This window comes from Lissotriton helveticus, chromosome 1_1 (assembly GCF_964261635.1).
Source record: "Lissotriton helveticus chromosome 1_1, aLisHel1.1, whole genome shotgun sequence".
Lineage (NCBI taxonomy): Eukaryota > Metazoa > Chordata > Amphibia > Caudata > Salamandridae > Lissotriton > Lissotriton helveticus.
This window is the reverse complement of record NC_136057.1, coordinates 1516547576-1516573837: the sequence shown is the minus strand read 5'-3', so window position 1 is coordinate 1516573837 and position 26262 is coordinate 1516547576.

Sequence of the window (26262 nt, the reverse complement as noted above, 5' to 3'; positions counted from 1 at the left end):
GCAGAGTCTCCTCCTGAGGGATACACGTATAGAGCGATTCAACATTGAAACTGAGCATTATGTCAGTATCGGTGTTGAAATCAACTTCAAGCAGTAACCGCAGAACGTCCTTTGTATCCTGGAGGTAGGTGGGCATAGCACGCACCAAAGGTCTCAGGAAGAAATCAACAAAGGTGGAGAGTGGCTCCAACAAGGACCCAATGCCTGAAATGATAGGTCGTCCAGGTGGTGGTCTAGTGGGTTTATGAATTTTAGGTAGGGCGTAGAAATACGGAGTCACTGGATGGCTGGTAACCAACAATGAGACTTCTTGTGGTGTAATCCAGCCCTCCGCACTTGCTTCCTCCACTAAATTCTTGATTTCTGCCGTTAGTCTGTTGGTAGGGTCTTCAGTCAGTAAGGTGTAAGAATTGGAGTCACCTAATTGTCTTAAACATTCCGCTCGATAGGAGGTGGTATCAAGAATCACTACCGCTCCCCCTTTATCGGCCGATTTGATAGTGATAAAGGTGTCCCTAGACAGCGTGTCCATTGCCATTCTTTCAGCCTTGGATAGGTTCTGAAAGGTGTCATGATTTGATAGATTCAAAGAGCTGATCTCATGAGTCACTGCCTTTTCAAAGGCACCAACCATTGGGGGTACCTGCTGGAGTAACGGAGTGAAGGTGGATTTCCTTTTGAGACCAGTGTTGACATCTTTCTGTTCCTGATCTTCAATATGATCAGAAAAGAAGAAGTGCAGTCGCACTTTCCTGAAAAATTTCTCAATTTCAGTTCGCAGCTGGAAGGCATCACCACTATAAGTGGGAACAAAACCGAGTCCTTTATTAAGAACTTGGTGTTCAATGGGAGTTAGAATGTGTGAACTCAGGTTGACTACTAAGTCATCCTTACTACCTGGGATGACTATTGTTGACCCCGTCGGCTGCGGGTGTGGGGAAGTTACTGCTCGTCTTCCCACTGTACTGTGGGCTGTCCCCTCCGTCTGCCCCGGTTTCGGCCACAGCCCTGCCCTAAAAAAGCCTGGCCATTAAAAAAATTGGGGTTGCGGATGATATTGTGCCATAGGATGTGGAAATTGTGGATATCCCCATGGTGCTGGGGGCCACCATGGACTTGGTTGGAAATAATTGCCTTGTCCAGACCTTCTACGGTTTGGGGCAGGGCCGTGGCTGAAACCGGGGCAGACGAAGGGGACAGCCCACAGTACAGTGGGAAGACGAGCAGGAACTTCCCCACACCCGCAGCCGACGGGGTCAACAATAGTCATCCCAGGTAGTAAGGATGACTTAGTAGTCAACCTGAGTTCACACATTCTAACTCCCATTGAACACCAAGTTCTTAATAAAGGACTCAGCCTTACTTGCCCCACCAGTTGCGAAACCTCCTTTGAAGAATCTGACTTTTGTAACTACTTTTAGTACAGCTTCCACACAAGTACAGAAAATAATCCGCAAAAATTGGCGGATTTTGAACACTGCTGGAGTGACTATCCCCTGCCCTTTGTTCGCCTTCAAGAGGAGCCAAAATCTGCGTGATGGTCTGGTACATACCAGGCCTCGCTCCTTCCCACAGGATTCTATCACCACTTTGTGGAATCTACCATCAGTTCAGGGCCATTATCCTTGTAGGGGTTGCTCTGTGTCTCCTCAAACTGAGAAGACTTTAATGGTGGACATTGGTACAGCACGCCCTTGGATTCTGAAACATCACACTAATTGTAATAGCGAAAAGGTGATTTACATGATATCGTGTCCTTGTCCCCTTCGCTATATAGGAATGACCACGAGAAAAGTAAAGCTCAGGATACTGGGACACAAAAGCAGTATTAGGCGAAATCGACAGGCAACACGCTTGACAAATCATTTCCTCACCATGACAACTGTAGCAACTCTCATGGCTGTCATACAATTTCTGTAGTTGTGAGTATCCAGTCTTCATAGATTGACAATTTCTACTCACAAAAGCAACATATACAGTTTTATAAGAGTCAGTGACTCTGTTGTGATCCTTCTATGAAGGTTTTTTCCTTCTATGAGCTTTTGCTGTCCATCAACTAACTAAGGAGATGATGATCCTTTCCTCTCCCAATGATCTCCAGTGGCAACTATCAACATCTCATTGGGCCATTGTGTGAATACTTCTTCTTCACTGGCCATCCACCTAACCAATAGCGAGCCTTAGCACTTGCAACACTGCTCACGATCTACATTGGTAGTTCCCTTTACCATGTTGTCATATTCTAAGATGGTTTTTCATTTTTTACATCGTTTCCATTCATAATGATTGTTTTCGTACTTTTGATTTTTATTCTTTGCAATTATGAAAACAAAATACCACAATAAAACATGACCTTGGACTCCCCTCTTGGCTCTCATTGGACAATGGGGCTAATACTCCATCCCCATTGGCAGCGCCTTAACCAATAGCGAGTGTTTACACACGCTGTAAACCTATCAGAGGTTTTGTTTCTACTGAGGGACTCCTCGCGAGCAACGGTTTGTTTTCGGTCCGCTGGGATTCAATGAGGAGAGTCCCATACATCGCAGATGGTCTGTGCTCAATTGAAATTTTGCTCAATTGCAACTTTGCAAGTATGAAAATAAAACACCACGACAACACATGACCTTGGACGCCTCTCTTAGCTCTCATTGGACGATGGGGCTCATACTCCATCCCCACTGGCTAGCGCTATAACCAATAGCGAGTGCTTACACACGCTGTAAACCAATCAAGAGGCCGCTTCTCTACTGGCGGTCTGTGCTTAATTGCAGTTCCCTCTCAGGTCCGCCTAACCTGTATTTACACGGATCTCCCTGTCCGTCTAGTTACCTTCCACTCGACTCAGTAGGGGCTTGAGGTACCGACGGACAGGTGAGTGTGCTAGAGGCTACAAACATGGGAGGCTTATACTCTTAACCCCATACTGTAACAGCTAGGTGGTTTACAATTTAAGTCTTGATGTCCACATTTTTATCTTGAGAACTTCGTTTTTAATAAGCTAAGTGACTAAAAACTAGTTATCTTGACTTGCAGTTCTCTCTTCATAGATCTGTTACCTTGTTTTTGCAGATCTCCTATTTGCTTAACCAAATAGGTGCCATTCAGTTTATTGAGCCTATTGTCAGGCCATGTTTGTTAAACAACTACAGACGCAAGCCGTCTTTTTCTTTTCACAAATTGAACTGATGAATGTCTTAACACCTTTCAGATCATCGGCTGACTAGGCCAGCGAGGACTGCTGTTCTGCATTTCTGCCCTTCTGGAACACCAGGAGATCTTTGAAATGGATCCATATCATACATAAGCTGATGTTATGATATTTTTCTCCTTCTTTCCAATTCCTTTAGAGCGGGACCTCATTGCCTGAGCGAGCGCCAGGCGAGGTGAGGCCACCCCCAAGTAAATTTTGGGTGAGTGATTACATAATGAACATTTACTGAGCAATGACTCTGTGGCTGCTATATGTCTCATTACATATATGTTATTTTCATATTTACACAATTGATATATGTGTCTGTCTTTACTGTTTTTTGTGTTTTAGGAGCGGATTAAATTGTTTACACACCATGACTTCATTTCCTACCACAAAGTATACACACGTATGGTAGGTTTATTGCTTTTGCATGGTATGTACTTGGTACTTTTTCTTTTTTTCACAGTTGCAGTAGTGTTACAATAGGTCCTGAAGAAAGCCTTTTAGGCTGAAACATGTCGACCAACTAACTCATCTATGGATGGTAATATTTGGTTTCATCCATCCACACTCTGCTTTTAACCTTGTCAACATGGTGACCGCCAGAATAAAATTAGTCATTAGGCACCATGCTAGTCAATTTTAAATCACCACTTTCTATTTAGCACACACTTTCTTTGAGCACTGCAACTTTTTCATCTCCCACAGCTCATGATACACTGCTGTCTGGCTTTCCATCACTGGTGGATCCAATACTAGAGTTCCCTCACACTCTACCACGGTGAGGTACCTAGTGGATACCAGTTTGTATTCTAAAATCCCAGATGATGATGCTCCGCCAATGAGTGGGCTGATGGGTTTACTTTTCCTATTTCTTGTTCTTCCCCCTTTTCCACACTTATAGTTCATACGTACATTCTTCCAATAGAAAACAGACACTTTCTAGCCAATATAGACCGATAGCACCCCTTTGTGTTTCTTACTAGTTAGATTAGGGGTAGGGTGCATATAGGTCTTTAATCTCTTTTTCCCCTCAGACCCTCTATTCACTGTTGTTTTTTGTAAGAAAAAACCCAACACATTTTCCTCTCGTTTCTGTGATGGAAAATTCTGGAATCTGCGTGGATCAACAAACTTCCACCCACCCAGCATTCCTCAAAGTCTTCCAATAAAAATGGAACCTCACTTGTGTGGGTAGTCCTAGTGCCCGCCACAAGAAATGTCCCAAAACACGTGGACACATCTCATTTTTCCAGTGAAAACTGAACCTTTTTAAAAAAAATCTGCCTAGCTGTGGATTTTGAACCCTAGCCCAGCTGGCATCTAGGGAAACCAAGCAAGCCTAAATATTTTTGGAAACTAACATCCAAGGGAATCTAGAATGGGGTGATCTGTGTGGCTCTCACCAGGTTCTGTTACCCAGAATCACTTGCAAATCTCAAACTTTGTTAAGGAAAATAAACAACACATTTTCCTCACATTTCTGTGATGGAAAGTTCTGGAATCTGCATGGATCCACAAAATTGCACCCACCCAGCATTCCCCCAAGTCTTCTGATAAAAATTATACCTCATTTGTGTGGGTGATCAATGCAGAGTTAGCCTAAAAATGCATATATAAAAAAATAGAACTTATCAATCGCTGTGCTGTCTCCTCAATCCCTATGTTTTGGGCCCTTCCCAGTCGCAGGACCTTAGCCTAGCCACACACGTAAGGTATCATTTTACTCAGGAGACTGAGGGGAATGCTTGGTGGTAGGACATTTGTCCCGGCTCAATGATCACACAGACAAAAGTGAGGTAAATGTGAGTTTGTAGCTGAATTTGAGGTTTGCAGTAGATTCTGGATGGGAAAACATTGGAGGATCCAAACAAGCCATACCTCCCTGGACTCGACCTGCTGTCTAGCTTTCAGAAATGTCAGGGTTAGATAGGTTTCACTAGATGGCCATCAAGCCTGGGACGAAAAGCACAGGTGACCCCTTGCAAAAACAGGCGGTTTTGTGATAGGTAATATTGATGTCTCCACAATAAGTTTTGGGCCCTTCCCTGCCGGAAGGTACTTGGCCCACCCACAGAAGTGAGGTACCATTTTTATCGGGAGACCTGGGGGAAATGCTGGGTGGTAGGAAATTTGTGGTTTCTTTCTGAAGCGTGGAATTATGGCTTTTAATCACAATTTGAGGTGTACAGGACATTGTGGGTAAGATAACTTGTTGGGATCCACGAGAGAGACATCACCATGTTCTCACCTGGGTGTTTAGTTCACAAAAATATCTAGAGCTGGTAAATGTTTCATAGCAGAAATGCACAGCTCAGCAGAGAAAGACAGAAAAGACAAATACTGCACAACCATCTATTCCTCAAAGTTGCATACATACTGGTTGGATTTGGCACGAGGATGAGCGATTGTTCAGTATATGACATTTTATTAACAAGATATTTCACAAAAATGAAATGCACTGTTAATAATTTAAAGGACAAAAGAAATGAACAAGTGACTCACAGCTCGTAAGTTGTAACGCCGTGTCAGGGCCCAAACCGCATTACATGCCATTCACACACATTTCGTATGTGATACACACAAACGATTCACGCCAGCTCTGAAACAAACACATTACAGCATTCACAAAAGGGGACAATGTACACCCTGCCAGAGAAAGACAGAAAAGACAAATATTATTGCACAACCATCTATTCCTCAAGTACAAACACCCATACTGGTTGAATTAGGCACAAGGGTGAGTGATGGTTCAATATTTAAAATTGTATTTAAAAGAGAATTCCCAAAAATGAAAGTTTCTGTGAATAATTGAAAGGACATGAAACAGAATTATTGACTCACAGCTCGTGAGCTGTAAAGCAACGACAAGGCACAAACCTCTTTACAGGCCATTCACACACCTTTCATATGTGTGACACATGCAAAACTATTCACACCACCAGAAGCGGGCCCTGCACTTAACAACATTCACATCAACAGACAGCCCATTCAAGGGCCCATCACTTTCACATGCCCACATGCCTGACACAGCAACCACAACGGCTGATGGATTGTGTGGACTGTCATTTGGCTACCAGGGTGTGTAGTCACCAGCAGCAAGTCACTACTCACACACCACCAGCCAAGCGCCAGTCCATGCACACCGCCAGCCAAGTGCCTATCCACGTATACTGCCAGCCAAGTGCCAGTCCACACACATCACCAGCCTAGCACCAGTCCACACACACTGCCAGCCAATCGCCAGTCCACGTACACTGCCAGCCAATCGCCAGTCCAAGCACACTGCCAGCCAAGCACCAGTCCACGCACACTGCCAGCCAAGCGTCAGTCCATGCACACTGCCAGCCAAGCACCAGTCCACGCACAGTAGCAGCCAAACACCAGTCCACAGATACCCCCAGCCAAGCACCAGCCTACACACACTGCCTTCACATTTAGGATAAAACAAACTCATTGTATGTAGATACAAAACTGCAAACACATAAGCTGGAACTAAATACATCACACTAATATCAACCTAGAAACTGAACAAAAAATATAACACAATACAGACCAGGCAGTTCAATTTACCACTAATGGAGGCTCATAAAAATTATTTTGCGTGTGGTACATTCTAAAACAAGCAGGCACACACAGCTCATGGTTATAAGGACACTCTGGGCAGTACAAACAAGTTTCACACCGCCTACCTCTTCGCCAATAGACTCTACATCTCCTACTGGGAAAGACTTTTGTGGGCATGGGAAGAATGTGATCAGGAAAGTGGCGATCTTTTAATCTAGAGGTAATTGGATTACTCAAAAGACTACACATACAATGAAAAAATCACTTGGAATACAAACACAAATCATATAGGGTATTTAGGAGCTTTTATAGATTGCTTCATTATTAAAAACACCCAAATTGACATTTGCAAGGCTGTCAAAGAATATATACATTGTGACAAGTAATATGTGACAAAGATGACATTTGGTGCTCAGTGCTGTGGTGACTGTGTAGTATATACAATGGTGATTGGGGAAAGATGGGGTGGTGGCCAGAGAATACAATATTTCAAAGTACTCTGCGGACTGAATTAGTGAGTCTCATCGCAGAGTCTCTCAACTGGTCCACGGTTCATATTGTCGACTTTTCAACCCAGGGTTTGCACTAATGGGGTATTAGTGTGGTTCTTCATCAGGACTTGGACAGAAATTGGACAGCCTGTTAAGATTAAAAATGGCAGTCAGGTTTGTGTTCAGATGTGTGGTGCTCAAATGCTAGTGTGGTGCACCTAGGGGTAAAGACTCACCTACTCAAGCATAGGAAGGCTCATGAGGTACCATGGTGGTCACTTTCAATGATGGGGAAGTTGGCCTTGCAGGAGCCCTGTGTCTCCTTCACAAAGTCAGACTGGGTGAGAAATGGGCAAGGGAATTATTCTCCCATTCATTGGACTAAAATATCATAGTCATGGTCATTTCTATTTAGAGTAGGACTCACATAATTTCATTTGGAGTAGAGGCTGTGTAATTCAAGTCTCCACAATTGATCAAAATGGGATCTGTTGGGAAATAATGATGGCGTATAAGAGATCAACCCAACATTAGCCACAGGGTATTTATTTTATGTGGTATCCCCTCTCTACATGGTTTGCTCACCTTTTCTTTTGTATCGTGGCATTCAAATTACTTCCTGCCGCTGTAGCACTGAAATCCACTAGACAGCCGGTCAGGTAAGACACTGGTTAAATCCAGTTCGAGGAGCGCGAGGACGCTTCCGCATTCCTGATGCCAGAGCGGTTGCTAAGTAACCAACACAGTGACGTGTCTCAATCTACCGGCGTTAGTAACATGGGGTTAAATGCAACCCGTGTTCGCCGCAGCTGTTCGCTAGTTAGTTGTAATTACGAACAATGTGGCGATAGCGCTTCAATTGCATTTGGGCAAAACGGTTAATTGTAAACATCTCGCCGTGTGACGTGAATGAGTATACCAATTTTTGATGAAACAGGGATACGCATGACCCGTGTTCGCGGCTGCTGTCCACTCGGAAAGTGTTCATTGTTATTAAATTAAATAAGCCTCTGCTTACTGAAATTAATTTTTCCAATAGTCAAGCGTCTTATGCGACATCACCCACTCTATAAACGGCAGTACATCCCTCGCCACCTAGATAACGCCTATGTTCCATTGATTATAATGCCCCAAGGGGTGGGGAACAATGTGTGGGTTACCGTGGTGATAGTTATACACAGTGGAAGTTTGCATTTTCAGTGACATTATGTACAGTGCAATAAATAACAAAACATTATCCCTTTTTCCTTAATACATAGTATATAATTCTATTCATAACTCTGTGCATCACAGATGTAAAGAGATTCATTGCAGATATCTTTGCTGGATGCTCTGTGTGCTGTTTTAAGGATATAACTCAAGATTCGCATTTTCAGTGAAAGTATGTATAGTGTAATAAATAAGACATTGTCCCTTTTCATATGGTACATGGTACCTATTCATGTTTCTGTTCATAGCGGAATGTATCTCAAATATGGAGAGATTCATTACATATATCTTTGCTTGATGCTAGGTGCAAATGTGATCTGAGAAACATTACATAGGGTACTAATGGACTAGGAGTTATCTACTCCAATGTTAGGTAAGTATATATAGATTTCTAGATGCAGTAAAGCTTGTACATACAGTGTAGACACATAAACTGAGGACAAGGGGGCATGAGGTTACAGCTGCCCCATTTGTCTAGCAGTTTCCTCCATTTCATTCAACCCTGTTAGAACTGAGTTGAGCAAATGGATCCATCTACACCCTTTGTAGTTAAGGGCTGTTGCCAATGAACCACCCCTAAAGTTCTGGCCACATTTTCTCCAAAATCCACCATTGCATGTTTTCTGGGAATGGTTGTGTGATGAGAAGTGTTCCACCATGGGTGCCCCCTGCGTTTTACATCTTATTCTGCTCATCTGTTGTAGGATTCTGACTTTTGCTTTCTGGTGGTCTGTCCAATATATATTAAACCACAAGGGCAGAGAATTGCGTATATTACATGGGCACTGTTGCAGTTTGTGAAGTGTGGCAGCTTGTAAGTTCTGTTGTTATACGTGAAAGTTGTTCCCATCCGGCATAGGTCACATGCCTTGCATTGGCCACATTTGTGGTGTCCAGTCACTGGTGGAAGGCCTAGGTGGCTTCTTAGGTCCGGTTGTTTTGGTGGCTCCAGGAAGACTCTGACAACTGTATCCTTGATATTTCTTCCCCTCTTAAAGGCGAACATGGGTTCTTGGTTAGTCTGTAACTCACTCGCCACCAAATTCCAGTACTTCTTTATGATCTTTTTGATATCATGGCTCTTAGTGTTGTATGTTGTGACACAAACAATCTTGTCAGGTTCAGTAGATCTTTCCTTAACCTCCAGCAACTGGTCAAACACAGTACCAAGCATGTTTTTTTGCTCGCTTTAATAGGCCAGTAGGGTATCCTCTTTCCTTCAAGCGTGTTGTCAGAATTTCAGATTCTCTGAAAAAGTCTCTTCTTCGGGAACAGTTTCTTTTTAGCCTCAAGTACTGCCCATATGGCAAATTATCCCTCAGGTTGCGGGGATGGTGTGAGCCATACATAAGTAATGTATTCCTTTCCATTGGCTTGCGGTAGAGGTCGTAGTATAGTTGACCTTCCTCAACACGGAATATTAGATCCAAGAAATCAATTGATTTGTTGGATTGAGCCATTCATGGAAATCTATCAGTTCACTTGTGTTGCCAGACCACCTCGTCGATATACCTTTTCCAAACCTCAATCTTATTGAGGTACGGATTTGAATGACTATACAGGTGAAAGACTTGAGAAACTACGAAAAAAGACAACCTATCCCTATCTATCTGACAACTACTATCACCAGGACATTCAGGGATTTTTCTCCAGCAGGGGTAGACAGGGCCCAATGAGGTACAATTCTTTCTCTGACTCCTCGGTAGGAAGTAGTTCAGATTCAGAGACTGACAGGTCATCTACTAGCCACCAAGACAATCAGAACCCACATTTTTTAGGGGAAGGCTACCGCCAAGGAACCAGGGGCGGAGGGAGACAACAGAACTGGGATACACCAAGGAGATGGGGCAGGGACAGGAACACGCAACAAGGGCCATCAAGTGTCCGTTTCTACCAGCCAGAGACACATGGAGAGATTCCTACATGGAGGCAGACTTACAGATGGTAGGCAACCACAGGGAGAACAACATTACCTTGACATGACCAAGTAGACATGTCCTGGCGCCTAGAGCCCACACCACACACATCATTGATGACATTACCATTACCACTTTGCCTAACCAGTAGAACTGACCCAACAGGGAGATGCCACAGACTTTACAGATTCTGCATCCCCCTCGACAGACAAAGCAATAACCAACACTGAGAGCGATATCCTTCAAACACACACAGAAATTATCCAGTTGAGGCCAGTATTTGACCACACGGACCCAGTAATCAATCTGTCAGATCATATTATGTCCCAAACCTAAAGGGATGTCCTTGCAAGGGGTCTATCATTGGTAACAACTGTCATAGGAGATTCATTCCAAATAAAACTGGAACTAAAGCGCTTCTTCAGAAAAATAAGATTGAAATATTTTTTCAATAAAAATACCTACGCCCCTACACCAGCAGCAACCACATTCAGACCTACCTCCACATTCACACCGGCAGCCTTTCAGATGTGTGATAAAATACTAGCTTTTGAAAAAATAGTTTTCCCCGAAGCCATGCAGCTCATAGATACTAGAAAATACATACGGTATAACATGAGTAGAGAACAAAAACTTGCACTCAAATCTCTAGGGAGGAATGATTCCATCGTCATAAAAAGCACGGATAAGGGCGGTGCTGTGGTTCTACAAAATACCTGTGATTACATAGAAGAGACAGAACACCAACTAGGGGCTCAGGAGAGTTACCAACCAATCCCAAGGGATACTACCCCAGAACTCAAAATCTTGATAGAAGAGATAACTCAGGGTGGGTTACAGCAAGGTTGTTTGAGCCACCATGAATATAAATCAAGGATTCCCACTTTGAATACCCTACCTAAAGTGCCCAAAACAGCAGAAAAACCACCAGGAAGGGCAATTGTGTCTGGTTGAGGTTCAATTTTGGAACCATTGAACCAATTAATTGATCATTTTTTACAACCTTGGGTCCCTGAAACAAAATCTTTCGTGAGGGACAGTATGCACATCATACAGCTAATTGAAGGCCAAATCTTTGACTGCCAAACACAAATATTGGTAACATTGGATGTGTCCTCGTTGTATACATCAGTCCCACAGGACAAAGCATTGAAGGTGATCAGGACCACACCGGAGGCGCGACCCAGACCACACTGGTTTCCAACAAGTTTCTTGATTTCATTACTGGAGATCGCGATGAAAAATAACTATTTTGTTTTCCAAAGACAGTTCTATTTCCAATGCAAGGGAGTGGCGATGGGAGCCACTTACGCTCCTAGTCTAGCGGACATCTTTATGGATCACTACGAGAGGAACACCTGTATAGTCAATCAAATCCATACCTCAATAAGATCGAGGTTTGGAAAAGGTATATCGACAACGTGATAATGGCGTGGTCTGGCTACACAAGTGAATTGATGAATTTCCATGAATGGCTCAACGCCAGGACGAGGGATATACTATTCACGCTGACCAGTAACAATGAATCAATTGATTTCTTGGATCTAACATTTCGTATTGAGGAAGGTCTACTATACTGCGACCTCTACCGCAAGCCAATGGAAAGGAATACGTTACTTATGTATGGCTCACACCATCCCCGCAACCTGAGGGATAATTTGCCGTATGGGCAGTACTTGAGGCTAAAAAGAAACTGTTCCCGAAGAAGAGATTTTTTCAGAGAATCTGAAATTCTGACAACCCGCTTGAAGGAAAGAGGATACCCTACTGGCCTATTGAAGCGAGCAAAAAAACATGCTAGGTACTGTGTTTGACCAGTTGCTGGAGGTTAAGGAAAGATCTACTGAACCGTACAAGATTGTTTGTGTCACAACATACAACACTAAGAGCAATGACATCAAAAAGATCATAAAGAATTACTGGAATTTGGTGGCGAGTGAGTTACAGACTAACCAAGAACCCATGTTCGCCTTTAAGAGGCGAAGAAATATCAAGGATACAGTTGTCAGAGCCTTCCTGGAGCCACCAAAACAACCGGACTTAAGAAGCCACCTAGGCCTTCCACCTGTTACTGAACACCACAAATGTGGCCAATGCAAGGCATGTGACCTATGCCCGGTGGGAACAACTTTCACGTATAACAACAGAACTTACAAGCTGCCACACTTCACAAACTTCAACAGTTCCCATGTAATATACGCAATTCTCTGCCCTTGTGGTTTAATATATGTTGGACAGACCACCCAGAAAGCAAAAGTCAGAATCCTACAACATATGAGCATAATAAGATGTAAAACGCAGGGGGGACAAATGGTCGAACACTTCTCATCACACAACCATTCTCCAGAAAACATGCAATGGTGGATTTTGGAGAAAATCTGCCCCAACTCTAGGGGTGGTTCACTGGCAACAGCCCTTAACTACAAAGAGTGTAGATGGATCCATTCGCTCAACTCGGTACTAAAAGGGTTGAATGAAATGGAGGAAACTGCTAGACAAATGGAGCAGCTGTAACCTCATGCCTCCTTGTCCTCAGTTTATGTGTCTAAACTGTAGGTACAAGCTTTACTGCATCTAGAAATCTATATATACTTACCTAACATTGAAATAGATAACTCTTAGTCCATTAGTACCCTATGTAATGTTCCTCAGATCACATTTGCACCTAGCGTCAAGCAAAGATATATGTAATGAATCTCTCCACATCTGAGATACATTCCACTATGAACAGAAACAAGAATAGGTACCATGTACCATATGAAAAGGGATAATGTCTTATTTATTACACTGTACATACTTCCACTGAACATGCAAATCTTGAGTTATATCCTTAAAACAGCACACAGAGCATCCAGCAAAGATAGCTGCAATGAATTTCTTTACATCTGTGATGCAAAGAGTTATGAATAGAATTATATACTATGTATTAAGGAAAAAGGGATAATGTTTTGTTATTTATTGCACTGTACATAATGTCACTGAAAATGAAAACTTTCACTGTGTATAACCATCACCAAGGTGACCCGCACATTGTTCCCAACCCCTTGCGGTATTACAATCAATGGACCATAGGCGTTATCTTGGTGGCGAGGGATGTACTGCCGTTTATAGAGTGGGTGATGTCGCATAAGATGCTTGACTATTGGAAAAACTCATTTCAGTAAGCAGAGGCTTATTTAATTGAACAAAAATGAACACTTTTCGAGTGGACAGCAGCCGCAAACACGGGTCATGCTTATCCCCGTTTCATCAAACATTGGTATAATCATTCACGTCACCCGGCGCGATGGTTGCAATTGACTGTTTTACCCAAATACAATTGAAGCGCTATCGCCACATTGTTCATAATTACAACTAACTAGCGGACAGCTGCGGCTAACACGGGTTGCATTCATCCCCATGTTACTAATGCCGGTAGATTGAGACACGTCACCGTGTTGGTTACTTAGCAACCGCTCTGGCGTCAGGAACACGGAAGCGTCCTCACGCTCCTCAAAGTGGATTTAACCAGTGTCTTTCCTGACCGGCTGTATAGCGGATTTCAGCGCTACAGCAGCAGGAAGTAATTGAATGCCACGATCCAAAAGAAAAGGTGAGCAAACCATGTAGAGAGGGGATCCCACATAAGATAAATAACCTGCGGCTAATGTTGGGTTGATCTCTTATTCGTCATCATTATTTCACAACAGATCCCATTTTGATCAATTGTGGAGACTTGAATTATACAGCCTCTACTCCAAATGAAATTAGGTGAGTCCTACTCTGAATAGCAATGACCATGACTATGATATTTTAGCCCAATGAGTGGGAGAGTAATACCCTTGCCAATTTCTCACCCAGTCTGACTTTGTGAAGGAGACACAGGGCTGGGACAACCGCCACATCATTGAAAGTGACCACCATGGTACCTCATGAGCCTTCCTATGCTTGAGTAGGTGAGTCTTTACCCCTAGGTGCACCTCACCAGCATTTGGGCACTACACATCAGAATACAAACTTGACCGCCATTTTTAATCTCAACAGGCTGTCTAATTTCTGTCTAAGTCCTGATGAAGACCCGCACTGATACACCATTAGTGCAGACCCTGGGTTGAAACGTCGACAATCTGAACCGTGAACCAGTTGAGATACTCTGAGATGAGACTCACTAATTCAGTCCGCAGAGTACTTTTCAATATTGTGGGGTATATTACCAACAACTAGCGATAATTTTTGTCTCTAACTTGTTTAGAGACAAAAATTATCGCCGCACATCGGCGATTTTTATCGCAGATAAACCTTGCTATTAGCAAGGTTTATCGCAAATTCGATAAAAAACGGCCGCAATGCATGAATATCGCTGAAAAGTCAGCGATATTCATGCATTATCGAGCAAATGCTCTTAGCCATGTTATCCACCTCCCATTGGATAACATGGTGAAGAACTGCTCAGGGCAGGTGTTAGCTTTTGGAGATATTCGCGCTTAGCGCGAATATCTCCAAAAGTTGGTAATAGGAGATAGCGATGTTAGCGACTGTTTCCAGTCGCTAACATCTTGGCACGCCCACTTTGCATGTCATTAGTGATAAATATCACTGACATGCAAAGCGGGGCCCAAGATGGTCGCTATCTCCTATTAGCTGTCACTAACTGGTGTTAGCGACAGCTTGATAATAGGGAGATAATTTTATCTCCGCTTTCTTGGCTTTTAAAGCCAAAAAAGCGGAGATAAACCCCTTGATAATATACCCCTGTATTCTCTAGCCACCACCCCCATCTTTCCCCAATCACAATTGTATATACTACACAGTCACCACAGCACTGAGCACCAAATGTCACCTTTGTCACATATTACTTGTCACAATGTATAAATTCTTTGACAGCCTTGCAAATGTGAATTTGGGTATTTTTATGAATGAAGCAATCTATAAAAGCTCCTAAATACCCTATATGGTTGGTGTTTGTATTACAAGTGATTTTTTCATTGTATGTGTAGTCTTTTGAGTAATCCAATTTCCTCAAGAAATATTTTGCACCCGACAGAACCAACTGTATTCTAGTACATGATTGCCCAGGTTCTAAGGGATACTGGGTTAACCCATTGTGTATAAATCACAATATTTTAATCTAGCCTCATCCTCCACCACTCCAACTCTAGGAACACTTGGCTGTTCCACTAAAATAATGCTGCCTATCACAGACTCCTGAAACTGAACAAAAGTCATCGTTGACTCAGGACAACAATCCTTAAATACAACAAAAGCATTAAAGGTTGCCAAGTTGAAAATATGGTTAGCCACCTTCTTATACCAAATGGAACCCTTATGAAGAGGAGTGTAAGGTTCCAATTTCTGATCTACTCTATCAACATCACCCATGTGCCTATTATAGTCTAAAATGCACATAGGTTTGCGCACTTCAGTAACCTGACCCCAAACAGTCACGGATGAAGTGCTTTCATCATGGATGGTAGTCAGCATGTAGATATCTCTTCTATCTGCAAACTTCACAGCTAGAAGTTCCTCACTATGCTTCAATGTCGCTGCTCAAGCTTTTGACAAACAAGTTCTTTTGGGAAACCTTTACAGTTAGAGCAACAGTGTTCACTTTGGCCAATTTTCTGAACAACTGTACACCAGTGTAGAAGTTATCAACATATAAATAGTGACCCTTGTTAAAAAGTCCTCTATCAAGTTCCCACACAATTTTCACACTCACTCCAAAAGTGGACGGACAAAGAGGTGGGTCAATCCTGGAATCCCTACTGGTGCACACCCTGAAATTAGAGAAATATCCAGTCCTACTATTACACAGCAAATACATCTGTATTCCATAGCATGGCCTATCCCTAGGAATGTACTGCCTAAAAACCAAGGGGCCCTTGAACAAAACCAAAGACTCATCCACAGCTATTTCTTTTCCTGGAGCATAGATCTCAGAAAATTGATTTACAAAGTGATCAATGACAGGCCAAATATTAAGAAGACGGTCACAATCGGCAATCTTGAGGCAATGCTAAACCATTATCAACAAAATGCAGCATCCGAAGCAGAAGCATATACTGATCATGACTCATGATTGCTGGAAATATAGCCTTTGCAATCAAGTGGCTGTGAAAACCATCTTTTTGGGTTGATACCAACTGTCTTTCTTTTCAGGCTCTCGCAAAGTTGACATGAAATCACCAGACAAATGCTTGTACTTTTCCATGGATCAAAGTAAAGCTGCTTTTGTAATGCGAGGCTTGCTCAAGAACCACATTCAGACAGTACATGATGCTAGCTTAGCCACAAGAGCTTGGGTACACAATATGTGGAAATACCACAGTCTACATGCACTTCACCAGAGGAGATGTTGCAACGTCACTTCTGTAGAAATTATCATTACTGGTAAATTGAATTAACATAGACAGTCTAAAAATGTTACAAATAAAGATCACGTGCGTAGCAACAAGTCACAGCACCTCAGACCAGGCAGATATCATGCAATATTGGCATCTTCCGATTGGCCTAGTGCTCTATACTTGTGTAATGTTGTGAGGCTAATGATGGGCAGGAGCAGCCCCTTTGCTTAATTTCTTAAGAAGTGTCATAATCCTGTACTTTTACTAAACATATTTGCATGAATAGTGACTAATTTCCTCTTGTGGTTTTTACCAATAAATAGCTCTGGAAGACCCCTCCTTGTTGGACACAGCAGTTATGCTGACTGTCTCCGTGCTGCATGTATTTGTAGGATCTTGTCTTCTATAATAAATTCTCTCATATGTGCGGATTGCTATTATTTCTATTAGGCTTCCACAGGACTAGTACACCAATATGAAGACAATGATGGCTTCCTTATCAAGCCCATCACAAAAAGTTATACCCAAGAACTTCAATTTTTCCAGTTTGTGGGGCTCCACGGGGTAGTTCTAGAGTGGAGCCTCAGTCTGGCAGTGTTCTCCCTCATATACTGTTCAGCATACAAATTATGTCCAAAACAATATAAGGGACAGAGAAGCAGAGGCTCATTCAGCTTCCAGTGTTTCTGAGTTAATAATCATAGGGCAAGCAATCACTATTGACAAAGAACCAAAGTCTCACATGTGTTGTGAAGGTGACACTCAACCACAATAACACGGGGTCTTAGGCAGTGTGATAGCATACAGGGGGAAGAATACAGATTTTGTCATAAATTATTGGGTGCCCCTATTTCTTCATCACAGTATGCTTGCCATAGTGAATTGAAACTTACTTACATAGAAGACTGTATTAAAGCTCAACCTGCTTTATTTTGGCTCATGGTTTGAAAGAACCCTGCGGCGCAGGGAAATAATTACAGATTGTCTTAGCTGTGATAAAGGAAGGGATATACACTAGCTTGCTGCTGTTAGGAAGAGCCTGATTAGCGTAAACCTTGAGCGGATATTCTTAAACCCAACTGACTCAGATGGCATAAGTAAAAAAAGCCTACAGAAGGCACTTTACGCAGTATACAGCAAAACTAGACACGAAGCAGATGTACAAAAACCCTTAGTAGCTAGACATGTGATTATTGAGAAAACATCCCATCTACCCTGCAGTTATCTTTTAAGACCAATTGGCAGATGGGAGAGGGGTCTGCTTGTTAGACTAAAGGCTGACACAATTCTTGCTCTGTTTCCCATTGGGGTTTAATTCCAATCTTTACCAACTTCCTTGCCCCTGTAATACCCAATGTAAACAAACAATGATGCACTTTTTATTCTTTTGTTTTCATTTAAAATACACTAAACAGTTTTTGATGCCATTTTTTAAGACTAGACCGATGATCAATTACAAGGTAGCATATGGACACATTCTTACTCTGGAAGACAAGGAGCTAACCTTCCGAGTAGGATCTTTCCTGGAAGTGGCAGTACGTGCCCGCAATTCCATGTGCACCTGCTGATTTATATTCTTTGCAAAATTCACTTGCATATATTGTAGATATATCCTGTGGAGTTTCTTTTTGACTGTATTTGTATATATGATGAATTGTTGTATGTATTTGATGAAGGTGATTAATGAATCCCACCATGTTTTTTAATTGTTTTGCCCACCACCCTTTTTTTAACTGATTCAAAAATAGTGATATTTGAGATTCTGGACTTGTGCTTTTATGGATATTTATTGTATCTGAATAAAGATTTTGAATTAGAATGGAATTAAATTGAATAACACAGTGCGTGGTAAATGTTTTCTCCACTCGTGTGGTTATGTGGATAGTGTCATCATTGGGTCCTAATCACCTGAGTATTCGGTTCTCCAGGTGATTAACCAATCTCCACCAGAAGGGAGACTGTCTGTGTGGTTCGCAGACTTGAAGCAGAACTAGTGATTAAAAAATATATTGTATCCCGTATGAAGAAGACTTTAATAGGGCAGGACAGGGACATGATTGAAAGAAAAAGTGGTGCATAAGTGGATTATTGATAGCTCCACTGCACCTAGTGAGGGGTTGACATGTTTCAGCCTATGAATTGCTCTTGCGAGTCTGGTGGCCTTCTTCAGGACCGTGGAATGAGAGGTGGTCTTCGATTCTCAGATCACTTTTTTTTCAGATGGGGTTAGTACATTCACTCACCCTTCTCAGTAAATGAGCACAGTAGCTCATAGTTTATGTTGTCATAGGTGCTGTCCTTACCTATGACTTGACAAGAAAGAGTGGAAGAAAAATGCGATACATAACATGGTGATTTGTACAGTGTATTATGCAATGTTAGATTTCTTCCAAAGAGATCCCAGGTGATGGCACATAATTGTATATAGTATGGGTATTTACAGGCGTGTTCCAGATCAACAAAATCAGTCAGGGGTTGCTATTTGCAAATGTGTTTACCTTACAAGATGGCCGCCGGAGGTGAAGGAGCTCAAGAAGCGAGCTCCCGAGGCAGGAGATCACTCAAAGGAGTACAAATCTCTGTTTTGCTCAGAGGACCGCTTGGCGGAGAACCGCCACCACTCAAACATCCACAGTGCTACAACTCATGGTCTTGTCCCAGCTAGGACCTACCACCGCAACATACCGGGTGGACTTACCCCGTCTTACCACGGCGCTCCGAAATGCTATGAGGATCCTGTGTGTCAATTGAAGGTGAGCTGTTCCAGAAGAAGAAGGGCCCTCGGGCTGTTCTGCCCTGCACTGGGGTTTGATTAGCCTACACGTTCTGGACCCTGCCGCATCCATTGAGGATTTCTCACCTCTTGCAGTAGCGCCAGGCCTTGGAGGGGTAGAGAGTTCCTGGTTCCGCTCACAGTGGGTCATCTGCGTGCTCTCCCCTCTCCCCCGCCACATCGAACAGAGATTACTCTTTAAAGCGCCAGGCACAGGAAACTGAGGAGAGTTCCTGGTGTGACTCACAGTAGGAGGTTCGCCTGCGTTCCTTCACCCCCTCCATAACAACTGATGAGCGGTGTGCGAGACAATGGGGGAGAGGAAGGAAGCTGAAGTGGATCGAGTGCACCAGATGCATGGCTCTTGATTCGCCCACTCACACCTCTCACTGCCAGACCCGGGAAGTTTGAAAGAGGCTCACGGCGCCGCACGTGCTCTACTATTGTCATGTTGCTTCTGGGAATCCCAGCTGATCGTAATTACGCCCACGGTCTCAAATCCTTTCTCAGGTCCTGAATCTCTGATGGTTTCCTGCCAACAAGGATGTAGATATGCAGCAAACTGACTCAGCACTGATCACACGGGTCAGGCACAGTGCACTCAGCATAAGCTTTGTAATGGGAGGAGAAAGGAAGCCTCTCCCTGCTAAGAACGCTGCATGCTTGCTTTTCAAATCTCTTGCCTCTGAGACACTCTGAGTGTGTAAGTAAGCCTCTGCTTTGTGGTTTAATGAGGGAAAGAATGTTTGCCTCATAACTGAGAACCATGTCTTTCCTGGAAGACTCTGCTTAACGAGCTGCTCTCCTCCCTCAGTTCTGGGAAATGCCAGCATTTAAAATGGCTGCTCTTTCTTTATAAAAACTAAAAGAAAAAGGACTACCCAACACTCTCCCAATCTCCAGCATTCAAAATGGCTATGGTAATAGAAAGAGGAATAGTCTATTCTCAATTTATGGTGGCCATCTTGGATAGGGCTAAGAAAACCTTTATTTCCTACCTGAGTAATGGTCTATGGAAATAGAAAGAGGATTGGGGTATCAATCTATGGTGGCCATCTTGGATATGGCAACTCACCACATTGCTCCATAATAAATGAATTAGGACCTCCATTAATGACATTCGTACACTGACTACTGGATTCACCTAAAAGATTCTATTGCCGTTTCTCCCCTACCACTCATATGGGCACCTCTATTTCATGGAATATGCTTTCTTGCATGTCTTCACCCTCGCTAGATACCTTCTCCAAAATGGTATCATGTCGATTCCTGAAAACAAATCGAGGTACTCCCAAGAACTGCTGCACTGGATGAGCAAATAAGGCAGCCATCTTGGAAAGGTATTAGTCAGTCATCAGTCCGGGACTTCTCTTTTTTACTTGTCAGCTGTCGCACCTCCGGTGGGCAATAGTACCTCCTTTTGTTCCTGATCTGACCACACCTCTTCTGGATTATTTTCACTCAATTTCCGGAATATGCTCACTCCTCTTATAATACCTCTTTGCACTTTTGCTATGGTAGCGGCCCCTTCTTCTGCCCCCACCCCCTAACCCCATCACCTCATCTCCCTACCATGGCTCCCATTCCAATTGAGTCTGGAGTTAACTGCTTCAAAGTTATTTGTCCCTCTAATCTGTCCAAAGTAGCAGCAAAACGATGTAAGCATAACACCATTGAACAATTCCCTGATTCCTTCTTTGTTGACCAATTCCACAATGGGCGTCTAGGGAAGCTAAAAAATGACCTCATTTTCTTCACTCACGACATCCCTTCCTGGTCCACAAGCTTCTTCAATTCCTTCAACCACTCCTCTTCCTCCTCTATCCCCAATGGGCAGCCGCTAAAAATATCCCCCTTCACTTCTTTTAATGGTTCCCTCACCATTACACTTTATAACAATGGCACTGTCATGATCCAAGCTACTGACTCCTGTCTCTCTCTCTTTGACCACCACTTCCGCTCCCCTTGTCCCACCCATTCGACTACGATCTCCCTTGATTCTTCTTCTGCTAGCTCCTATCCTTTCTCCATTTCTCCCCTCAACTTTCCCTACCCTCTCCCTTTCCTCTTGCCTTCTCCTCCTCATCCCTTTCTGTTCTCCCCTTCCCTCATATCCTTAATTTGTCTCCTTCACCTCCCATCTCTCTTCTACCTCCCCTACTACTCCTATGCTTCACAAACCTGTCTCCCCTATCAGCAATTCTACCCTTTTCCCTCCCTCTGACCCTACAGTCCCATACTCCTCCCCCAACTTCCACTTAGCCCAATGCCCCCAACTCAGCCTGGTGCCTGTTCCCCTGCGTATACCTTTCCTAGCATACAGTACCTATCCAGTACCTTCTCCTCTCTTCTCCCCATTCCTCTGGCCTTCCTTTAACCTGCCTTCCTCCCCTCCCTGTACAGCCCAGTCTCTTCTCTTCTCCTCTTACCTCTGGCCTTCCTTTGGCCCCCCTCCTTGTACAGCCCCCTCTCCTATCATCCTCCCACATCTCTGGCCTTCCTTTGACCCCCTCCCTTCCCACTCCACTCCACCCCCCACCCTCCCTCTCTACCCCTCAACTGCCTTGTCCCCCTTTTTATCTCTACTCTACCCCTATTCTCAACACCAGTAAAAATATCACTGTAATACCATCCACGCCTCTCTACCACCATCTTTCCTTACCTTTAACCCCTGCACCCCAATACCCCCCATTCCGCCACCTCTCCCTGTCCTCCCTCGCCTACTGCAATCCCTCCCTTAACCTGCGAGCCTCCCAAAACTTTGTGCTCAGCCCTCCTCTCCCTGGAAAATAAACTCGATTCTCTCATCTCGTCCATTTCCCAGCTTGTAGCATCTATCTCACTTCTAAGTGCCAAGTTATCCCACTTCCCTAATAACCTCCCGAGGAGTTCCCTTTTCCCGCGCCCCAATAGACCCAACCACAGTCTGTCCTCCACAGCAATCGCCAACTTACTGGCTACCTACAAGACTACCAACGTCAATCCCCCTCCACTTACCCTCCTAATATTCCTACTCAATTCTCTATTCAGACCATCTCTTGTGTCAGATCTATCCAGCCTCCCTCTTCTTCCCTGGCACCCTCATACAAGAATCTTATCCCCATCTCCCTTAATAGCCCAAACTCCCCCATCACCAAAGCAGTTGCGTCGGAGTTGCTTTGTTTGCTCCACAACTGCAGATCTGTAATCAAGCACAAACTAGAAATTTCTGACACCATCACCCATTACAATCTAGAAATGCTCTTCTTCACTGAGACCTGGTTTAATGGCTCCTCTCATACCTTGTTTGATCTTCTGATACCTACCGACTATTCTATCTTCAGAAATGACGGAGCTGACAAAATTGGAAGAGGTATCGCTATCATTTTCAGAAACTCCCTTCAAATTAAAGTCCTTCCTACCATCATCTTTCATACATTCTAACCCTAGAACTTCAAGTACATCATGGCTCACCTTTCAGGTTCCATGTCATCTACCATCCACCCGATAACTGCTCTCCCTTTTTGGAGGAACTCACCGACTTCATCAGTGACCAATTGTCTCAAAGTGACAGACAGATCTTCCTGGGGGACTTCAATCGACACTGGGGCTCTTTGGAAGACTCGGCTGTCAACAAGCTTGCCACATTTCTCTCAGCCAATGATCTTTTCCAACACTGCTCGGAAACTACACACTCTAAGGGCTCAATTCTGGACCTTGTCATATCCAAAGCAGACCTGCTCACTATTGCTCCCCACATCCATGTAGACTGGTAAGACCACTTCCTCATTCCCTTCCATTTTCATATATTGCACGTTATTACACTCGGCCAACCCAAAAGGGCAACTACCGGGTTCTGCAACACTAAAAACATTGATCTTGACACTGTGCGACTCTACGTTGCAATCACTTCCTAGACTAGATCCTAACGTGGATGTTAATGATCTTACCTCCTGTTGGAACTGGCCCTTCTTGCAGGGTCATCCTCAAACTTTTTGCTTCTTCCTCCCTTATTTTTCCTGACCTGTGGATGTTGGCAATAGGACTCTGCGCCCTTTACCACTGCTGATCAGTGCTAAAGTGCATATACTCTCTGTGTAAATTATTATTCTGATTGGATATACATGTTTGGCATATTTGTATCACCATGAAGTCCCTAGTAAAGTGCACTGGGTGTGCCAGGGCTGGTGATGACAAATGCTACTAGTGGGCCTGCAGCACTGATTGTGCCACCCACAGGAGTAGCCCTAAAATGATGTCTCAGGCCTGACACTGCAGTGCCTGTGTGCAGTTTAGAACTGCCATGTCCTCCTGGTCAGTGTCCCCACTGACCAGGCCTAACCCTTCCCTTTTTGTGCACATCAGCCACCCCTATGGAAGGCCCAAGGTACCCCCCTGGGCAGGGTGCAGTGTATGTAAAAGGTAGAGCATGTACTAGTGCAGGTAACATGCTCTGATAGTGAATGGCAGCCATTTTCGTTTTTCACTATTGTAAGGCTATCTTACTCCATAGATTAACATGGGGGATGCTGGCTACAGTGGTTAACAGCACTTCTTCCCATAGGAACAAGATAGGACATAAGTATCTAGTATCCCTGAACTCAGAATTTAATAACACATCTTTTAGGAAAGGTTGTTTTTAAATCCTGTGTTTGAGAACAGCACTTTTAGAAAGTTGCTGTTCTCTTGTCTGACCCTTCTGTGTGCCTGGGCCTGTTTGTGTATTGACTGTCTGGTTTGAGAGTGACAGGGGCTGGGGAATTCCCCAGGAGGATGGATGAGTCAGCACTAGGCTGATTGACTGCATTTGCAACTGGAGTGGTGGGAGGAGTTAGAACCTGGGCCTGAATAGGGCTGTGCCTGCCTTCCACAATGCTGGCTCCACCTCCTGCTGGGCGGCTGAGGACCCTGCCCCTCAGTCTGAAAGGAAAGAAGCAGCCAGCAAAACAAAGTACTCAGGAAACTCCAGAACTGGTTCAGACTGGGCTCAGGGCCCACATGCACAGAGAGAACAAAGACTTTAGGGGTATAAGTACAGGTCCCCTGACAACAGAAAATTAGATCATCCTGGAATCAAGAAGGAACCTCTGCCAAGGAGAAAGCTGACTCTGAAGAAGGAAGACTGTCCTGCTGTTGCTCTGCAGGACTGACCTACTGTTGCTTTGCTGCCAAGGAGAGTGGAAGAACTCTGCTGTGTGCTGTGTCCCCAGTCTTGAAGGAATCTCCAAGGGCCTGAAAAGAGCTGGCTCCCTGTTTTGAAGTCCCAGGAACAAAAAGACTTCACCCCCAGCTTCCCTGAACTCTGCTGAGAGAGTTCTGTCCTTCCTAGAGTGCTTGATCCAGTTGTGGGGCCTCCGGAAGTTGTACCTGTGCTGGGAAGCTTGAAACTAAGCTTGAGAGACTTTTGAAACTGAAAAGTGTTGCATCGCTTGCTTGCGGAGCGCATCCTCGACAGTGCGAGAAGTTTCCCGCCACTACGAAGGTCGAGATCGTAGCAGCGCCTGACGCCGCTGCCAGAGCTGTCGCATCTTTTGTTTGCGGGATGCACCAGACCGGTGCGGGAAAGTCGAACATCGCTGTGAGTGTCGTCGCAGAGCCTGTCGTCGCTGGGTGAGATCGCCGCACCGCTTGCTTGCGGACCGCATCACGTCGCTGCGAGCATCGTCGCAGAATCATCGCATCGAGGAGCTGCGTGAGAGAGGATCACCGCTGGACTGCGCATCGTCGCCCCGGAGATCGTCGCAGCCCTTACGAGATCGTCACATCGTGCCTTTGCGAGAACAAACCTCCTACGGAACCTACGCACCGGAATCCATACAAGTGGCCTTCCTCCCCATACAGACCGGATTTGTCGCAACACGCCCGCTGCTGGAGCGGGGCTGTCGCAAACGCCTCCCCAGGGTCTCAGGAGCAACGCATCACTTGTTTTCCACCGCACCAGCTTCTGCTTTTGGAACTTTGTTGCAACTAAAAGGTACTGTGAGTAAACGTGACGCAACTGTGAACTTTTCATGCATCAGTAGAGAATTCTATCGCAACGTAAAGAATTTTAACGCAACCTTAAAAACTCTTTTTGAAACCATATTCTTGAACTGTGTATGTCGTATTTTTGTCGTTTTGGTCTTGTGTAGTTTAGATTAAATACCTTTATTTTTCTAAACTGTTGTGGAGTCAGTTTGTGGAGTTTTCGCTGTGTTACTGTGAGTGTTGGTACAAATACTTTACGCATTGCCTCTGGTTAGCCTAGACTGCTCGTGCCAAGCTACCTAGAGGGTGAGCAGGGGTTATCTCAGAGGGTTATCTCCTTGCCCTGACTAGAAGCAAGGGTCCCTATTTGGACAGTGGTACCTACCTCTGCCAACTAGAGACCCCCAGTTCTAACACCTCCCATTTCCTCTCAGTCTTAGCAGTCGAAATCGATATAGTCGCTCCACTCCAAAACAAAAAGAAAAGACCCACCCGGTCAGCACCTTGGTTCAATAAAGCTCTCTATGATGAAAGGAAAAACCTTAGAATTTTGCATAAACAGTGGAGACAATCTCCATCCACCACCAATCTCTCTCATTTACGTTCAGCAAGATCCAAATACCACAAGCACATATTCCATGAAAAAGCATCACATTTCAGATACCTCCTCGACTCAGTGAAAAACAGACCCAAAAAACGTTTTGACCTCATCAAAAACCCAAACTGCTCTCCCCAAACCATCAAGCCTGAGAATTCTTCAAAGAAAGCAGCAGAATTTGGTTTATTCTTTGATGAAAAGGTAAAATCACTTGTGGATCAGGTCACCCACCCCACCTCCACT